Source organism: Alexandromys fortis, unplaced genomic scaffold (assembly GCF_014885135.2).
Source record: "Alexandromys fortis isolate MF-2015 unplaced genomic scaffold, M_Fortis_MF-2015_v1.1 scaffold_63, whole genome shotgun sequence".
Classification (NCBI taxonomy): Eukaryota; Metazoa; Chordata; class Mammalia; order Rodentia; family Cricetidae; genus Alexandromys; species Alexandromys fortis.
Genome location: NW_026067953.1, coordinates 1,771,736 through 1,787,564, shown reverse-complemented (window position 1 = coordinate 1,787,564; position 15,829 = coordinate 1,771,736). Strand labels below are relative to the sequence as shown.

The following is a 15,829-nucleotide window of genomic DNA, read 5'->3' as shown; positions in this document are numbered from 1 at the left end:
TCAAGTCATGCGTAAAGTGAATTGGTTAAGGCAAATGCTTAAAATTTATTTTGATAAAAGTCACTGTACCTTGGCAAAGACCATCATCACCCCAGCTCACTGTGCTCTGTGTCCCAGTCTAGAACCTGGGTTTCTTTCAAACACTGGCAAAGGGTGTAAGGATATACTTCTAGGTGTGAGAACACATTACACAAAACTGTTAATCAAAAATTGGTGCTTTCAATGAACTCATTGGTGTAACTGTCTGATTTCCCAACTTGAGAGAAATTTTTCATTCTTTTTCTTTCCCAGCCCCATCTGAAACCATCTTCTTATTCCACTTTGTACTAGCTGAACTTTTGTTACTGTATAAAATTTTATTTCCTTTCTTTTTCACTGCATGCATCTCGCTCCTTTTTTCCCAGTCCTTCTTCAGCTGAAAACAGACAGCAGAACCTTTTAAATACTAAGTTGTTTCTCACAAAGATACATGCCCAGCCTTCCCATTTTCTACTTAACCAAAGACTGGGAAACATTTTTTAAAATTGACACATTTCACCAAATTAACATGCAGAAGAGCCAACATTAGGACCTAAAGTTATCCCTGTCTGAAAGCAGAGTTCCTTTCATTGCATATTCCTGGCTCACTTACTCAGGCTGACAGCAATGTCTTCAGCCATGCATAAACCACTGATGCAACCAGGCTTTGCACCACCCTCTCCTGCCACCAGCTTGGAGTCTCAGCATAGGACTCATTCACTACTTAAATCTTGACTCTCCAGTCATACCAGTTGTTTATGCCTGCCTTGTGGGCCTGGCCCAAGGCAAGCGCTAAAGATCGTCTTCTGAATGAATAAATAAGATCTCTTCACAATCTGTAGTATACCTTCTGCTTCTAAAGAATTATAGTCTCCTTCACAGGAGACAGATATGCTCGTGGCAGTTGGTATTTTTCTTCACAAACTGTTTCCTTCAACCTACATGCAAAAGAAAAATCTCCAATTAAAGAACTACAGGCACCCAAGGAATGCTGAGTGGGACAAAGAGTCTTCTCCAGAGATGATCACACCAGTTGTATGTCTGATATAAATATTCAGTCCTGAGAACATATCTGAGAGTATGCAAATTGTTCATTGTTCATACTGAGCAGGTTATGTTTGAGAATATATGGGTATATACATAAACAATACATATATGCAGAAGTAATATAAATCCCAGCACTCGGGAGGCAGAGGCAGGCGGATCTCTGAGTTCAAGGCCAGCCTGGTCTACAAAGGGAGTTCCAGGACAGGCTCCAAAGCTACAGAGAAACCCTGTCTCGAAAAACCAAAAAAANAAAAAAAAGAAAAGCCTGAATTTGAAAGAGTGCAAGGTGGGGTGTATGAGAAGGTTCAGAGTGCAGAAAGGGAAGGGAAGAAGTGTACTTAAGAAAAAAAAGAAAGAAAATATGGGTAAAAAAATAAAACTTTTAGTGAGTTTTTTATCTTATTTTTATTTTATTATCTCAAGAAAACAATAGCTAAATTAACAACAGCTTAGTACTTCCTCTCCAGTCTCCCAAGATTTAAGATTATAATTATACACAGCAAGGTTACACACTAACATACTAACTCCCCACACTGATACATATAAGGTCTTTTCATTTGATTATTTAAACTTTAAGCAGTAGAAAACTGCTTTTCTTTCTTAAAATCTTATTATTAAAGTATTTAGGAAGTCCATAACCAAAAATATTTTGATCCATTTTGTTGAACAAGCTATGATCATGGTCTTTATGAGGTACTATAAAATACAAAAATTAAGGAAGACTTAGCAGCACTTGGAAGCAAAGGCAGGCAGATCTATGTGAGTTCAAGACCAACTTGGTCTACAGAGTGAGTTCTCAGACAGCCACGGTTAAACAGTGAGAACCCCTACTTCAGTAATCTCAAAAAAAAATATAAAAAGTTTAAACACAGAAATAAATAAATAAAACAAAAAGTAAGACAAAGTTTTAGAACTTGAAAAGCTAACAAATTAGAAATCAGAAAGAATTTAGAATCACTGGTTAAAATATTTGCTCTGACCAAGAATCCCCATCTCAAGAGAGTTTTGTATATTTCATAAATGTATTATGCCTGTAAAACTTTGAGTCATGGGTCATCAAACACTCAGAATAAACCTTCACAAAGGCCTGCATGTGAACAAATTAGGAAAGAGCAATAAAGGTGGAAACAATTGTTTAACATAGGACAACCGCACAGACATAAGCCGGAAAAAACTGGGTCCCTAAAAGTCAGTGACACTAACACCATAAAGTTCTGTAATATTTGCTTCCTTCATAGCAAATCAGTTCACTAATAGCGAAGGAACTGTTTTTCAACCAAAGAACTAAAATGACAGTCTTCTTTTACAAGAGAAATGTTTTATTAACAATGGGTCATAATTTTTTTTTTTGTTGTTACTGCTGTTGTTTTCGCCGGGAGTAACTCTTACAGAGACAGTTTAAACTTGGTCAGAAACAGAAGCAATTTAATTTCAAGGGAAAGTGCAGCTTCTTCCAATAAAGATTTGTAATAGAATCCATCCACGATCAGTTTAGCCTCAGTCAGTTCTTCAGTAGCTCAAGGGAAGGAAAGGCTAGTCCTTGAACTCATCTCACCTCACCCTTTCTACGGCTTGAAAGGAACTTCATCAAAACAATGAAGCTCACCAAAGGAATCACCAAACGAATTGAAGAAGAAAAAAAGGGATACATGGGTAAAAAAAAAATTTCATAAGTTAGGTGAAACCACACACAGAAGAGCCAAGGCTCATTAAAGGGCAGGGGAACCTCTTGGTTAACCTGTTAATTAGACAGAACCTAGCCTATCCCAACATAAGACAGACATGCAGTGATAAATGTTATCGACGTGAATAATGCCTCTTTATGAGAATATAACACTGTATTGTTATCAAGGCATTCCACACACATTAATCTTATTTGACCTCTCAACAACTCTGTTGAACTCTGCAAAGAGGAAATTAAGTCTCCAGGAGATTAAGCAAATCCTACAAGGTCAAATATAGGAAGGAATATACTGACAAAAGAATGCACGCTGTATTTTTCTTTCCTCAAAATAAATAAATAAATAGATAGATAAATGTCATTGCTCATGCCCTGTCGTGGTTGAAAAGCCAAATGCCTACACCACAAAAATATTCAGTGGAGAAAAACTTGTAATCTTGTACAATATTAGAAAAGGGGTAGCAAAATGCAAATGTATAAAATGCGAATATATCAAGGACTGCCATGACGATTTTTGTATTAAAAAAAAAAAACAAATTCTGATCAATTTCGGTGGTTCTATAAAGAATGACATTTTTGATCTATATTTGGAGATTTCTGCATCTGCTTACTTAAGATTTAAAATGAATTAAATGAATCTGTACAGAGCCCAGTATCCCTTAGCTTCAGAATGTCACTTACATAGAAGTTGGACCATGAGGGAAGAAGAAAAAAAAAACTGAAATTTTGAATACAGTCATACAGGGCAATGTTCATCCAAGCATTCTTCCCTCACTCCCCTTTGTCCTACACATCATTGAGTACTAGAACTCCTTCACAATTCCTTTATCCAAGCATCTGCGTCCAAGCTGGGGAGCAAAGTAGGATAGGAATCTCTCACGAAGGTTGTCTTGACACTAGAGTCTCATGAAAGTGACACCCACAACCTGCTGGGGATAAGAGTGACACCAACATGTGAACCTATTTCAGGACTAATATGTATCCAATGTTTTCCACTTGGCCACGTGACCTGTGTGGACTCTGGCGAGCAGTGTATTCGTGAGTCTACACAGGAGCCCCTGCTCTTTCATTCCCCGAAAAGGTGGTCTCAGTGACCACTGGCATCTACGAACTTCGAGACTTCCTATTTTTCAGTAGGCTTAACTCCAAAACCTTGCAGGTTCTTCAACAGTTCACATGGGGAGTTCTTCTATCTTTATGAAAGCCTGGATTAAAAGAACTGAAATATAACAATAAGATTGAAATGAGCACTAGGACCTATAAACTTACATAAACTTAGGTCAACAGAGGGCCGCTTTCAAATTTCTTGCACATTCTTCTAAAATCAACTTGAGAAGAAAATGAGAAGCATCAAGGAAATGTTTGCAGCTCCAAAGTCTTATTTTGTGAATACTTCCAAAAATGGTTGAAGTCTTTAACCACTAAGCTGCTGGGGGAAAAAATGTATGTCCTTATTAAATATCAGCAGAGTAACTGACCAGAATTTGAGAATTGTGAATGAGGCCTTCTGACTTCCTCAATTATACCAGAGGATTTTCTGTGACCTTCTCTTATTGCAGTTTGGTAACAATGATACCGCTTTGTTGAAGGGACTCGGGACACACAGGGCAATGCACACTTCTGCAGAAACACATCCCACATTAAATTAAGTTAGAGGTGGTATTTGAAAAATAAATAACGGAGTTCCAATTCACTGCAAATGGTACAGGAGGCCAGTAAGTAGGAAGCCTTCAAGAGAAGGACTTCTTTTACAAAGATGTTTTACAGGACTTTTTCTGCGTCATTAACTCTCCTGGAATCCAGAACATACCATGATGAATTTCCCTAAAAAGTAGCTACTGTTTAATTTTGAAGGACTTCAAAGAGCCACAGTAGAAAGAAACAAAGAAAACCAGAAAGACCAGTAGATGTGAAATTCACCAAAGGGTAGGGGGGAAAAAAGAAGGAAAAAAAAAAAAGAAAAGGGAAAGAAACATGAAGGTTCCAACAGATTTTGACCATGTACTCAAAACACCACTGATTATTTTGCTAATACAGTGCTTTACTGTTTCAAGAGACTGAAATAAGCCTCTGTATTCATCAGAACACAGGGTATTCCTATTACAATATTATTGTCATAGCGCTTAAAAAAAGAAACATACTTAGATCCTTGAAAATAATGTCTAAAAATAGCTATTGAGGTGTGTAAATGTGTGTACTTCATTATAAACTTGAAGATTAGTTTTTATTAAAGAAGGTCACAGCATACTGATAATACTGCTCCTACCCTCAGCATGTAGTTGTAGAGGAAAAATACGATTTCACAAAAGCAAATAAAGGAGGGCAGGAACAATAAGAAAGGAAGCCCGTGCAGGTACTATAATGGTTGTTTAACTTCAATAATAACAATAATTATTGGTCTTTAAAAATGTCTCTTGTATAAAACCTGTCCAAGGGAAAAGAAAGAAAAAATCCTAAAAGCTCCAAATCCCAAACACCACTACATGACAAACATGTGGAAAATGTCAAATAACAATGTTCACCAAAGTTAAGTAGTGCAGCAAACTTTGACTTCAATTCACATTTTGAATAATCAACTAAAATTTGGACTTCTATTCGAAAAGCCCCAGAAGATGCAGCTGGATTAGGAGGCAGGCTTTTAGAGTCTCTTTAAAAGACCATTTGTTTATAGATATCCTTTTTGTACTCCACCTAGTCAGTCCCTCATCTGCACCTAGGTTCACAGCAAAAGCCAAGCTGAATTTAAAGACGCATGCATACTGCAAGTAAGAAGTCCAGTTACCACATATATGTTTCGGGCCTGTCTCAAGTTTCCCTTGTTATGTAAGCACTTAGGGGCAATAAAATTTCACAGACATTCAGCAGCATTGTGAGCCTCAACTTAACAGTCGCCTTGAGTGTGCAATACTTTCAGACAGTACACAATGCTGGGATTTAATTTATGTTGATCATATTGTCGATGCTTTATGGAAAAACCATTTAGTAGTACTGTTCCCTGATAACATTTTATTACTGTTATTAAATATCATTATCTGCACTGAACTCTGTATTAGAAAAATCAAATCAGAAAAAAATATGAAATATTCAGAAAGATCTATGGAGCTGGTAGGTCCCCAGACACACATCATCTGTCTGCAGATGCTGATGAGAAGAAAGAAAAACAATGAATATTCACTTCTCACAGATAGAGGTCACTAATGGACTGAATTTGAATCAGTGTAGTAGAAACCACAAAGTTATTAAAGCAATCCAGTGTGTACGGGGGAGAAGGGGAACTAGAATTAAAATTAAATATGCCAAAAGATGATTATCCAGAAAAGCATGAACCAAACAGAATCAATGTTCATCACCTTCACCTTACTGGAATATTCTAAACAGACAGCAAAATCTCTGAGCGCCCTCGCGCTTTCTATTTATTTATTTCTTTTGAACCTAAGGTCCTGCTGATCACAGGAGGAGCCATTCTTCCTTGCAAAAGTGTAGAGCTGAAGAGTCAAACCAGATTAGATGCTCCAGCTGAGCCTCTACAGAATACTCTGGTTGTGGACGTACTTGAAACCACAGCTTCAAACGGGGAAACTTAATCGCTGCTTTAGGAAAATTGGTCTAAATCCTAAGTCAAGCTATCCAGCAGGCCAGAATAAACGTAAAGTGCATCAGAGAAGGTTCAAATGAGATCCAGCCGTTCAAACTCAGATATGATCACATCATCTCAAACCTTGCATACAGGAAAAGAACATGGCTGCTCTGGGAACCCCAGAGTAGGCCAGCATGGCATAATTTATTTCCTTTATAGCATCCCCTAGAATGTAAAACTATAGTGAAACTACCTAAGTAGGTACCAAAAACAAACAAACAAAAAGGAATGGAAAGGCAGAACACAAAAAGCCTAGCATTCCTTCTGTGCTAAGTCTATAATAGGTCTACAATAGCATTGTTGGTCCAACTCTTTCTTTACAATTCTGTGTTTCAACTATCCAACACATGGAATAATGTTTGGAACCACATTTCCCAACTTCCTCCAGTCAAAGATATTTGCAACTTGACGTGACAATGTGGTGCTGTACCATTAGCAGTCATTAGTAAAGATCCTTACGGGTTTTACCCTAGCCTGTTTTGATTTCCTCAGGCTTCTGAAAAAAAAAAATGAGGAGACAAGGGAAGAAAAGTTGTACACATTCAGGGGCAATAAAACAGGTAAAACAGGCAAACGGGCAACATTCCTTGGTGCACATATTGCCCAAAGATTGATTCCTCTCTAATATGGTGGTCAGCCAAACCAGATGTATCTGGTAAATATCCTTGATGATTTAAAAGACATAATCCAGTTCCAGCATTTCAGATTCTGACCTGAAAATGCATATCCATACGGCAACAATCAAATAAAGCATTGGATAAATGCCAACCTGGCATCCTATTTATCTCCCAATTTTGGGGGAGATGCTTCTTGGCTTATTTAATAAGGTCATAGCAGGTAGGACTAGAGAGGATCCCACTCTGATACGGAAGCCATCCTTCATATATTAGCTTTGGACTGGGGGAAAGTTAGGCATAATAAATTTAGCAATAATCCTGTAAACGAGTGGACATGCTCTGGAGCTCACTGGAGCCCTGTGTGATTTAAGTAGCCTCCCAGTTGAATAGGGAGCAAAGGTTCCCATTTACAAGAGGCAATGCACAGCAGACACAGCATGCAAAGAAATCTGATAGGCACCTGGCACCCCTGGAGAAGCATTTGCCTGCATTTACAGGGATTTTCGCCTTGCATTTACTTGATTAGTTTACTGTTAGCTTAACGGGAGAGTCCCTCTATTAGAACTAATCACAAGCTCTCAGAGAGATGATTTTTCATTCAGAGAATGTCCTAGGAGGTTCCAGCAGAATTAATAGTGATCATCATAATAAAAATGATACCAGGGCCCCCAGGAGCTGCTTCAAAACTCTATATAGTGTCTTAAGGGGTGGTGCTGCTCAATCTTTTCTGCCCTGGCAGCAAGCAAAAGCTGTTTTATTAGCTGAAGTGCGGGGAGCTGCTGTTCAGAACTGTGAGTGTCTTCCCTCTGGTACCCTAGCCTCCTCGTCCACATGAAGCCATTCTCAGTTCACCCACACCACTGAGCATCAAACCAAAGAAGGGGGGGGCTCTCTGTAACATCACTAACCACAGGCTGTGGAACATACCACGCACTTCCATATCCATCCCTCCTCTCTTTCCCCTACTATACACACCCTGATCAAATTTAGAACTCCAAAGGCTAACGTATTAGCCCATTTTTATATTGTCCTTCAATGAAAATGTGACTTTTATAGTTCATATTTTATGACAGCAGAAGATGAATGAAATTAGGGAAGACTCCGAGGATGTCAAAGGGTCGGGCGGGGGAGAGATGTTTTTTTCAACTTTGATTTTAATATTCATATCCCTCTCTAAATCTAAGATTCAGAGAAGGCTGCCAGACGCAGGCAGGCAAAAGTAAGCTTCCTTTCTTTTTATATGAAACAGGACTGAGAGAATGGGGTGAATGAAATCCATCAATCATTTCTGTGGATCCAGGCACACTTAAAAGTCCTTGAATACACTTTCTAAATTTCCAAACTATACAGAATCAGACACCAGCTGGGGCCCAGGGTTCTCCTCCACTGAGAGTGGGGGGTCGATTTACACAGCTGCCTATCTGGCAGGAAGAAACACCAAGACACCTCCCACCCCCGCCGCCACAGGCTCCCATTCCCACCCCCAGCTAACATGACTGCCAGCGCTGGAAACCCATTTCTGGGACCTTGAACTTGGCCCCCAGTGTTACTTTGAGTCAAACCTAAAGGATGCAAAGCCCGGGGGGGGGGGGGGACACGGTTAAGGGTGCGCATTTACCTGCTAAGGTTTTCCAGGTCTCTCTCCAGCCCCGGGGGTAATCCCGCTCAGCGCAACGCCCTCCCCCAGATCCAAACTTTTGCTGGGTCCTCCAGGTGGCGGCGGTGGCTGCTGCAATCCAGCTACGTCTCTGGCTGTGTCGGAGCTCCGGGAAGCTGAGGCCAGAGCCTCAGAGCCGTGCGCGCCTCCCGGCAGCTTGCCGGCGCCCAAGCGCCCTGCTCGCCTTGCCTGTAGTCGCCTACGTCCCCTACGGAGCCGCTGCATCGTCTTCCCCCGTCCTCCGCCACCTCCGCCTCCAGGGGTCCAGCATGCCACTATCTAGGCTCCGGCTGCCACAGCTCCGCGTCTCCTCTCCTCTCTTCTTCCGTCTCCCCCCTCTCCGCCTCGTACCCCGAATAAAGTAGGGCGGATTAGGAGGGCGGTGGAGAGCGTCCCGGTCGAGTTCGGGACTTCTCCGAGACCGAGGACCACAGGAGTCGGCGGGAGAACTGGGCGGGCGTTCGGTCGCAGCGACTGTGCGGACCACGCGCAGCAAGGCGAGCAGTTCGGGCTGCGCGGGGGCGGGCGCGGGGCTGACTCCAAGTGCAGCGTCTGCGGGGCGCGAGTCTAGAGGCTGCTCCAGCCACACTGCTGCCTTGATCGGACCGGGTCCGCTAATGTAGATGCTGAGGTCCCCACCCCCACCCCTCCTGACACCCCCGGGAGATGTTTACTGTAATGAATTCGCGGGGTCGGCTTTGCAGCTTGCACGCCCCTCCTCTCCCTCGGTCCCTCGTGCTCCGGCGCGCTCCCCTCTTCGAGCCCTCTTTCTTGGCCTCCCTCTTCTCCTCCCTCCCAAGCCGAGTCCCTCCCACTTCTCTGGTTTAAAGAATGCTTGGGAGGAGCTGCAGCAACCCTAAGCTTTCCAAGAGGCAAAGTCAGATGGGGCTTTTAACCCTGTCCTCCCTGGAGGGAATTACGTGCACCCGGCTAACCCAGGAATGCCAACTTGACCTAGCACCGCGCCTCTCCCTCTCTCTGCCTCAGGCATCCTCCCTACCCTCAGTTTCTCAGAACGGTGAAGAAACCACCGGTAGTTCGCCCGATGTACGTCCACGCAAGAGGAGCTATTACTTAGACTCAGAAATGATCGAAATGTAACATTAGAGGGTAAAAATACAGCAAGTCTCTCAACCAAAATGGCGTTATTTTAATGGCAGGGAACACTGGGGATGTGTCGCACCCCCAGCCCATCAAAGATCTACTCATCAAGCTTTCTTCCATAAAGTTTAATTGGAGGAATTAGAGTTTGGCATCGTATTTAAACAAACACATCCATTTTCCTCTATCACCCTGGCTACTCCTGGAAAGAGTGATGATCAGTAGATGAGCTGTCTCTAGAAATTACAATGGGCCACCAACAAGGTCCGCTTCAAAGACTGAAAACAGGCTACGTGGTTAAAATGTCCAGTTGGCACACCTTTCCCACTTGGGATTCTCTTTGCAAAGGTTAAAAAGTAATCTAAGAAAGCTGAGACATATCTCTTTCATTTTATTTTATATTTTTCCCCGTCTCTTTTTGGCAAAGGGATGGTCGCCTGGTTTGCTCTTCCATTCATTGTTGCCCATAAGTCTCCAGCCAGTTGGGATCGTGTTTAAACTAGTCTGTAGACCCGGAGAAAACTAACAGAAAGGGGAGAACAAGCACGCACCGAGCTTAAGGCTGCAGTGAGGCGCGCTGTGGGTAGGGCCCCAGGAAAGGCAATTTGCAAGTGGAAAGCTCGCCCTGGACCAACTCCCTTGGGATCTTCTCAGCGTTCTGGGCTGACGACTTTGGCAAGGGCGTTGCCTGTAACACGCTGGAGATGATTTCCGGACGAACCCCAGGCGCGACCGCACTCCTTGTCCTCAGTTCAAAGTCTGAGTCACTTGGCACCACTTCCCCAATTGTTTTTATTTCCTTGCATCGCTGTTGTGTCTGCTACCTTCATGGATTTGAGCGCTTAAATCCTGGTGAGACGACTTGGAGATACGCCCGATTTGTCTCCCAGGCCACATAAGGATCCACCCAAACGCACCGCAACACAGGCACTCACACACTTGGACACACACCGCTGAGGTACAAGAGAGCTTGCTACACTTGTCCTGTATAGATAGATACCAAGGCGACTAGAAAACACATATGCATAGCCTGTCTTTTTTTTTTCCAAACTCGAAGTGTAACCGAGAAATACCCAGGAGAGAATGGGGGCACGAATGGAGACTCTAATCTAAGGAGAACAAATAGTGAGAGTCATCTTGGAAGCTTCGGAAGAGAAGCGCCAAGACGACAGTGGCGATTGCGGTACCCTTCTGCAGCAACTGCTCCTGCTCAAGCCCCCCAGCAGGCAAGATGATTTATCCAAACAGCAAGTTTGGAACCAGTCCTTTCAAGACAGACAGGCTCTTTTCTAAATGTTCCCTTCCCTGATTAGTGCAGAGACCTTAGCTAGCTCCTACCCTTCATTGTGGAGGGTTTGCAAAACAGAAGTGATTCGCGGCGGCGCTGAAAGCTCCAGGAAGAACCCTGGACTGGTAGCTTAGCAGAGGAATCGTTCCAGGAGGTCCCTAGTCTGGTGGGGACTCCAGGGCAGCTTGATGGGTCCTTGCCCTTACTGCCCTGGGCGTCTGATCGGCCTTGCGTTCAGCGCGGGGGGGGGGGGGGAATAAAAGGACCCAGATCTGCGTCCCAGGCACGCGGCGCAGGGAAAGTGATTATAGAGTTCCGGGGGACTTCTCCATCCCCCGCCGGTGAGTCAGGAAAGCGCAATTACACCAACCCTGGAACTGCCAGTCCCCAGTGTAGGAGCAGAGCAGGAAGGGTCCTTGGTTTGGAAAAATCGCACTCGTTCGGAAAGAAAACAAACTAGCATCCTCAGTTTAGTAGCTAATTAATCCCGGATTTGGGGCACAGGGCGGGTAGAGGCTTCAGATACAAATAACACTTCTGGGATTCAACACGGACGGTAGGGGAGGTTGCTACTTACCAGACTTAAGAGAATCATTCTAGTGGAAATGGGAGGCTGGAGTTCGAAAACATGGGGTATTTGGAAAACTCCATTTAGGATCGATGTTTCTGGCAGGCAGCAAGGGAGCATTTGTTTTTACCCCACAACTCAGTCACAAAACTCCGTAGAGGAGGTGGATTCGACTTGAGAGCATCCTCAAGTCAGGATAGAAAGAGAGAGAGGGGGAAAAAAAAGCCTATATTCTTTGGGAATGTAAAGAGACAATACTGAGAACTCCCACCCGATGACCATCCACCACTTGTTCAAAAAGGGGAAAGCAATCAGTTTTCCCAGAGAGCGTGGTGCCCACCTAAGAAAAGCTAGGGCAACCACGAGAAACTTCACCTGGCTTTGCAGCCCCTTTACCTGGTGGCCTTGTCTCCTTAGCTCATCCGAATTCGACTGGGTCGGGGAGGTGGAAAGGGAAGAAACTGGCACAGCGGCAGCAGAGGGACTCCCCGGGCATGGTATTGTTTTAGGGGTCGCCGCCGAGGTCCCTCCTGCCCATCGTTGAGAACTTCCACCCTGGTCCTGAGGCTCCGTGGACGCCGTGACGGTTTCAGACGTGCTGTCTCCAGCTGCTGGAAACTCGAGACGGAGGACCAGAAAGGAGCGCACCTGGAAGCAGAGCGAGCTCTGCGTGTTTGAGAGGCCCTGCACTTGGTGTTATCTCCCAGCGCACATTCCTAGGTTGTGACAATGGATGACGCCAAACTCACAAGTGATGGCTACCGCTTTCAACTGTACAGCTAACTGCACGGTACCCTGCGCTTCGTTTCCCCACCCCCTCCTTTCCCTCCTGCCGAGGAGGGAACTAGCTTAACCCTGTATTCACCCTACACTCCGGATAGAAGCTAGATTGCACTGAGAAACCGCAGGCGGTGGCTCTCCGGGCAAAAGCTTTGTTCACGTGCTGTTCCAGTGGGCGTGTGGCTGTCTAGGGGCACTCGCGTGGCAAGATGCCAGTGGCGCTCTTTCCGAGCCAGACTCAGGAATTGGGAAGGAGCCTAGCGTTTCATCCGGACCAGACCCAGCCCTCACAATCTATTTTTTACCTCCAGTTACCGGATTTATTGAAGTTGCCAGAAAAGTTGGTTTTTATTCCTTTACTTCTGCCCCCCCCCCGCCGCCCCTGGTATCATTTCCTTTCCCAGCTGCGCTTTGAAGACGTGGAAATCTCTGATCTAGTTCTAACTCTTAACAGAATTCCAAGTGCAGTGCGAAAGGAATGGAGGAGGGTACACACCCACTCCAGGCAAATTTAAAAGAAACCACAAGGACAGCCGCTTCCCACCTATCCATCTGAGGCCAGTGTAAACTCAATGACATCACTTAAGTAAGAAAGATTAAGACACCTGAAGAACCAGTGGAGAAGAAAAAATGAGATTAATATGTGATTGCAAAACATAAACTAGGCAAGAAAAGGGAAATAAAAAGCGGGGGAGGGGGACTTGAAACAGCAGGTCAGTTTTAAGGGCGATTTGACCCCTGGAACAGGTTAAACAGATAATGAACTCCTGCTTGGATTTAGTAAACAGCTTTGCAGATGCACTGCATTCAGAACTTCCAGGAAGTTAACTGAAATAGCAGAGAACCATCTCGCTGACCCTGAAAAGAAACTTAGTCCCGAGAAAATCGTTCTGAGGCGCCTCTACTGCAGCCTTCCCACTAAAATGAGCCAAGACTGATCTGAGCGCAAACCCAGATCAGCGCAAGGACAGCATCGCTTTTTCAGGCTCTGTTCTGCACTAAAGAAGCAGGAAGCCATTAGAGAGAGCTCTGAGAGTTACAAGTAGATCTTGCTGAAGCCGGAATGTTTCTAAAAGGAAACAAGCTTTTTCACAGAATAGATGCCAACGTCCTACCGCCTTCCCCCGCCCGGCAACACATCCAAGCCAATGTGAACAGCAGTCACTCCAAATGCCTGTCTGAGCCCTGCAGTCCTGAGAGGCCAAGCAAGCAGCTTCCAGACCTCCGCGTGAAGAATTCCGTTGTAAATCCTTCTGATTTGCCAAGGTGGCAGTAGAACACAGGGATAGCTCCTCAGGCTCTTCAGTCCATCCGCGAAGAAGACCACACTTTTAGGACAAATGAGCTTCCAACTGCCTTTAAATAGCCATTCTCCTATGGAAATGTGTCTATGTGTCCGCGGAAGAGCTCTTAGCCTGCATCCTTCTTCTGAGGAGGACGCTTTATTGAGTTTCGCCCTTAAGTACATATTTAGGTTAACTGGCAAGATGGAAGCCTAAACAGGCTTTACTTTCAGATTTATGCTGTTGGGAACTGATGAACAGTGTAAAGGAAGAGAGAGTGGTTATCAATATTTTAAATTTCATCTTCAAGTATTGGTGATTCTTAATTAAAATAAAACAGCGAGATGAGCATGCTCTTCTTTTTAAAAAGCCACTGGTACAGTTATTACGGTTAAGATTTTTTAAAATATAAATAAAATAACAGTGCAACAAATGTATAAAGAGAAGCAGTGTAGTAAGTTTCTTGTCCACATGACTTAAACATGAACTTTAGAAGTGTATGAAGGTGGGACCAGACAGAGCAAAAGAAATGGATATGATCCAAGGGCTCTTAAGTACAATGGTTTTATAAATTCACAATCTATGATAGTTACACTATTTTACTTCTATTGAGAACCAATCATTAATAAATCAGAGTGTTAACGGTTGTCTGAAATGGGAAGAAGAGAAATGAAAAGAAACAGAAACCTAGCTCAGTCGTAATCTTTAAGGTGTTAGCCCTTAATGGAGTTTTTATTGCAACTAAACTGAGACAATGGGAATGTTCTATCAGGAGCTCACCAAGGCCAGCTGGCCCGGGTCTGAAAAACCATGGGATAAAACCGGACTCGCTGAACATAGTGGACAATGAGGACTGCTGAGAAGTCAGGAACAATGGCACGGGGTTTTGATCCTACTGCATGTACTGGCTTTGTGGGAGCCTAGGCTGTTTGGATGTTCACCTTACTAGACCTGGAAGGAAGTGGGAGGTCCTTGGACTCCCCACAGGGCAAGGAACCCTGACTGCTCTTTGGGCTGAGGAGAGAGGGGGAGTTGATGGGGGGAGGGAGGGGAGAAATGGGAGGCGGTGGCAGGGAGGAGACAGAAATCTTTAATAAATAAATAAATAATAAAAAAGAAAGAAAAAAAACATAAAAAAGAAAATTTCAATGTTGTGTAAATTCAAGTCTACACTGAGCCGGTGTTACTTGATTTAGAAAATGGACATGTAATATTACTGCACCACCAGAAAATCAGCATAGGCAAGGTGTATTAGACATGGATTTTCTTATTGTTGTTGATGGGGTTATCCTTACATCACATAGTCCTAACACTGACTGCATAGGCAAAGTCCTTCAATTTTAGTGTAGGCAGCAGCTATTAATGTTCTCACCATGCTTCCAAATGTTTATCAAAACTGAGAAATCAATATGCCTACATGCTGTAATAAACTGAATTCAGATTTCAACAGTTTCCCATTTTCCCCTTACAGTCTTTTCCTGTCTCAGGAGCCCTTAAGGTCAACTCCTTCAGGTTGACAGTTTATCAGTTTCTCCTTTTTTTATGAGAGAGAGAGAGAGAGAGAGAGAGAGAGAGAGAGAGAGAGAGAGCGCACATACATGGAGAGGCCAAAAGTCTACTCTGGCTTCTTCCCCAATTACTCTCCTCCTTAATTTTTTCAAGATAGTCTTTCTCAGTCGAACTTATAACTCGCCAACTTGGCTAGACTGGCTAGCCTGCAAGCCTTGGGAATACTCCTGTCTCCTCGCCAGCACTAGGATTGCAGGCACACATGTTCCTGGCTTGTTATACAGAACATTAGGATGCAAACTCACATTCCTCTGATTGCAAGAGAAGCACATTAGCAAGAAGCCACCTTTCTAGCCCCTGATCCTGGGAGTTTTTAAAGTGAGGATTAGGGATTTTGTGGAATTTATCCGTTTGGGTTTTTAATATTTTTCATGTTCTGGCTTTCATTGTAGGCCTTGTGAATAATCATTAATCAATCTCATGGGGTCAGGTAACACTTATTACATCAAAATTCTAATATTCTTCACCAGTTTTTCTGCCATGAGAAGTAAAATACCAGTTTTACTTCTGGTATTCTCTTCTTGGGAAATAAATTACTAAATCCAGCCCTCACTAATAAATTAAAGATAGTCAAAACAGAAAA

The 15,829-nt window shown here is 43.5% G+C and overlaps 1 protein-coding gene across 6 annotated transcripts in view; it reads right to left on the bottom strand.

Moving 5' to 3' along the window:
• Flrt2 (fibronectin leucine rich transmembrane protein 2) overlaps positions 1-13,670 on the bottom strand; it is a 99,323-nt gene extending 85,653 nt beyond the window's left edge. For 3 of the 6 annotated variants that reach the window (XM_050151381.1, XM_050151382.1, XM_050151379.1), the window contains exon 1: positions 12,011-12,738. The gene's annotated coding sequence lies outside the window, so the exon portion shown is untranslated. Of the gene's footprint in view, positions 1-8,618; positions 9,343-11,623; positions 11,815-12,010 lie in introns of those variants that run through there. The other 3 variants (XR_007593453.1, XM_050151386.1, XM_050151380.1) reach the window with 3 other exon arrangements.
• Positions 13,671-15,829: the final 2,159 nt, after the last annotated feature.